This window comes from Pterocles gutturalis, unplaced genomic scaffold, assembly GCF_000699245.1.
Source record: "Pterocles gutturalis isolate BGI_N339 unplaced genomic scaffold, ASM69924v1 scaffold15882, whole genome shotgun sequence".
In the NCBI taxonomy this organism is placed as follows: domain Eukaryota; kingdom Metazoa; phylum Chordata; class Aves; order Pterocliformes; family Pteroclidae; genus Pterocles; species Pterocles gutturalis.
In genome coordinates, this window is record NW_010115647.1 from 8,087 (window position 1) to 12,359 (window position 4,273).

The window sequence follows — 4,273 nt, forward strand, 5'->3', positions numbered from 1 at the left end:
CCTGAGCAGTGAGGGGACATCTCGTGCTTTTGCAGGCCCCAGGGTGGTTTCCTGCAGCTGAAGAGAAAGGCTCCCCCAGTCTCCCTCGCCTCCAGCTCTGCACCCCTGTCAGCACCCCAGATTGTAAGGCCTGAGCCGTCATCGCATCCCGAGAGCAGCGGAGGTGAGGCCTCCAGGACCTGGTCCTGGCCCATCTCCAGGGCTCGATGCTGGAGCCGCCTGTCTCCGCACAGATGCTGATCACTTCTCACTGCCTTTGGGAAGAAGCCCTGGCTCGGGACACGACCCGTCTGCTCGCAGACCTCCTCACAGCTCCAAGCCCTCCATGGGGTCCTTGGCCAGCAGCAGGGAGGGACGCCCTCGCCTCGCGCTGTTACCTCTGCGGATGATGACCCCGTAGCTCTGCGTTGCTACAGTCGGATGTGGCGGTAGCACTGTGACGGCAGGGCCCTGCCTGGCTCTGGCTGGATGCCTGTCCTGCCTTGCTGAGGCTTTGCAGGGCCTGAGTTAGACCCCAGAGCATTTCCCCCGAGCTCTGGGGATTTTGCAGTGTCCCAGGGCTGGGCTGCAGTGGGGGAGATGGTGCTGCAGCCAGACAGAACGAGATAAAGAGCCTTTCACCTGGAGGCTGAATCCAGCCCTAGTTTATCTCTCAGCAGGGACTAACACTTACAATCTGTGCCACGGACTGAACAAAGCCCCGGCCAAGAGGCAGCTCAGCTCTCTCCCAGAGTCCCGCGCAAAGTCCATGCCAGCAAAGGGAAAAGCTCCTGTAACCATCTCTCCTGGTTGGATTGGTCAGAGATGGAGATCCTGTGCCTAATCTCAGCCAGGAGCTGTTCCTCCTGGCCACTGGCTCGAGGTGAAGTCCTGCTGCCTGCCTGTTGCACGTGGTCTGCCCACCACCAACATAATGCAGCCCCCTGCCCACAGGCTGGAGTAAAACCTCCCAAACTCCATCCCTGCCCTGCCACACCGCAGGCTGCCTGTGTCCATCCCTGCCTGAGGAGGGACCTGTGCCCAGGACAGACCCATCTCCAGCTTGTGCTGCTCAGGAGAGGCATCGGGCTCAGCCCTGGTGCTGCCTCAAGCTTCTGCCCTCTTGCTGCCTCTTTCAGCCTGGCTGCAGCCTTCAGGCTGGCTTAGAGGGACTGGGAAAGGGTTGCAGGTAATGAACTAAAGAAAAGGGGTTCAAGAAGAAATCTGGGCTGCTAAATGTTCATCTTTTAATATGCAAAACACACTTCAATGTCTAGTTGCAGGAGCAAGGCTGGCTCTGTTACAGCCAAGTGATGACAGAACCATCCCTGCTCTTGATCCCAAGGTGAAGTGGAACTGTCTCCTCTCCTGCAAGCCAAGATAAGACCGTCATATCTTTGTCACAGAGGGGCTGGGTGCTTGGAAGAGATGTGTGCCTGCTTGCCTCGTGGAAGCAATAGCACTGCAAGCCTCTGCCCTGTTTTTTTTGCTCATTTCCACTGTGCATCAGTTCCCAGAAGTACTCCGTTGTGTCCGCTGCATGAGAGCAGCTTGCTGGAGGGTGTGCTGTGGTTGCTGCACCGGCAGTGTCCCAGCATCCAAGCCTGGCCCTGGAGCCCTTCATGCTGCTCTGGCAGGAACCTCGTGCTTCCCAGCGCTGGATCACAAGTGCCAATCGCTGCCTTAAATCAGGCACAGCACATGGTTTTGCTGCTGCTTCCCTTCGAGGTGCTACAACCCCTCCGGTGTCTGACCTGACGGAGACGTGTGCCGGTGTACATGCCAACCATTTCACTGCTGTACCCATCCTCCGCCCCAGCCTTCCCTTCCCTGTGGTCTTTGATACTGGCGAATAGCAATACCCACAGGTCACCAGCGATGCCGCGGTCCACAGTGCTCCTGTGACCTGGCCCTGCCAGGCAGGAGATGGCTCGAGGTCCCTTGGCGTTGGGCAGCCCTCCCTCCTGCCTCTCCACCAGCCGCCCTTTCCCAGCTTGTCTCTGCAGGATGGAGCTTTGAGTCCTGCGCTGCCCCTTGGTGCTGACTAACCCTGGAGGAGTTGGGGATCCTGGACTTTCTCCAGCAACAGGAGAGTGGAAGTGGTTTGGTTGAACATTGAGGTCCCCAAACCCATTTGAACTACAGACCTTGGTGGGTGAGGAATTGCAGATTGCTGTCAAACCTGTTTCCACATCGCCCAACTTGAAACACCCCCTCCGTCGTCCACTTTCCAGCATTGTCTTCCTCTATCCAAGGTTTCCATTCTGTTGAATTCAGTCATTACGATGTGCCTTTCCTTCTCAGGACCTGTTACAAATGACCTTTCTGCTTTTGTTTATGTCTAACATTTATCTTTATCCCTCTCTCTGTCATACTATAAAACATGAACATATTGCATGGAGTACAATACAATAAAAAGTGTGGCTTAACTGACCTGTCGTGGTTCACTGTGCCACGCTTGGTGGCAAGCAGGAGGACGTGCCTGCAGAACCAGGGGACTTTGGGCTCAGTTCTGTCACCATTGAGCTGCGTCGCTTTGGCAGAGAGCCTGTCTCACAGGTCCTGTCAAATAACTGCTCTCGGGTCCATGTCCAGGGTATGATTTTTGTTGCCTTGTTGCTGTGTATTTATTTTCTACATAAATGTAAACTTTTTCTCATCCTCAGAAAACACACCCTCTAGCAAATCTAACCTCAAATCTCGTGGGCAGTAACTACCCTGCATCTGTCGGTATCTTGGAGGTGAGAGAAAAGGGAGAAGTTGGCAGATCTGCACATCACTGTACTCAGCAGCTGCTCTCTTACTGCCTAACATTCTCCTCCAAAAAATTGAGAAAATAATACCTCTTCCTCACAGGGAAGAGGATCTTGTGTAAGAATCCCATCCAAGCTGTGAGGATGATGGAGGGTCCGTAAGACCCTTGTGAGGTTCAGGACAAAGGAGCTCCCTGTGACCTGTAGGCATCCACTCTTTGTCTTTTTCACCACCTAACCTGTGTGCTGCCTCCAGCACCCTTCTCCCATCACAGAGCACCTCGGAGCTGCATCCCGGCTGAGCCCAGCATGCTCCCATTGCAGGTGAACAGGGAGGCATGGGCTGAAGCTATTGAATTTTATTTCAGGTCATAGGACTGGTGTAGAGCTTGAGGCAAGTGGGATCACAACTGGTCCCTCTCCTTTGCTGGCTGAGCTGCCCCCTGCTCACGCTCATCAGTCCTGCCTCGAGATTACAGGCCAAACAGTCTTCAGGAGCAAGCACTCAACATTTGTGTTCATCAGCTTAAGATGTTTGAAAACGTTAAGGCATGAAAACACTTAAATAGCCAGCCGGCGGAGGTGGGCAGGCGACTCAGAGGCACACAAGGCGCTTCCTTCCTGGGAGCAGCACTCCTTGGCCCTGGGAGCACAGCCCAAGCGCTCGGTGCTCAGGCTCCCAGCACAGCGTGTTTATGTTGCTTCCTAAAGCTGGGTGCAAGGTATGGAGGCTGAGGCTGGAATTCCAATAACTGAAAATGCCAGGGCTGGGGGGGAAGGCAGGGAGAAGGGGGGCAGCTTATCTAGTTATGATTTGATCCAACGTGACAAATGACAAGTGGCCCTTGGGCTGCAATTCGAGCAGGCAGGAGCGTGGGTTTTGCTCCCCCAAAGAGCCAGCGCAGGAGGTTTGGGTTATAGCATGAAGCCGGGCTGGTGCTGGTAACACGTTCTGTTTACATTCCACATTCCAGACAGTCCGATGCTCCAGTCTGCCCCAGCAATGCTGCTGCTCAGCCGCGCGCTCTGCCAGGCTGGGCATGCTTCCCAAACACCTCTTGTTCCTGCAAACGCACCGTTTACCTCCAGCAAAAGATCCGATCCCCAAATTACAGCTGAGAAAGCAGGGGGGCACAAGGGCCCTGCAGTCTGGAAGCACAGCCTCACGATGCCTGGGGAGGAGGAGGCCGCCATGGGTTTATTCTCTTTAGTCCATTACATCACTTGGAAATAACGTTGTCAAAAAGAGGCTTTTTCTAGGAATGGGAGATGCAAAGAGAGTGCCGCTCTCTTCTGAAATGCACCAGCAGGCTGGAGGAGGGCTGGTCCTGCTGAGGGGGAAAACAAATTCCTGAGAAAAAGTCCCCTCTCCTGGGAGAAGTCAGATAGGGAGCTGGAGAGGGCCCTGGAGAAGCACGAGGATCCCCAAAATCCACCAGCCAAGCACTCTGGTCACCCTTGGGTGACCCTGCTGTGCTGGGGGCAGCCCCTGGGCCAGAGGCTGAGGATGGGGGGACAGGTCCTGGGACACCCCCACAAAG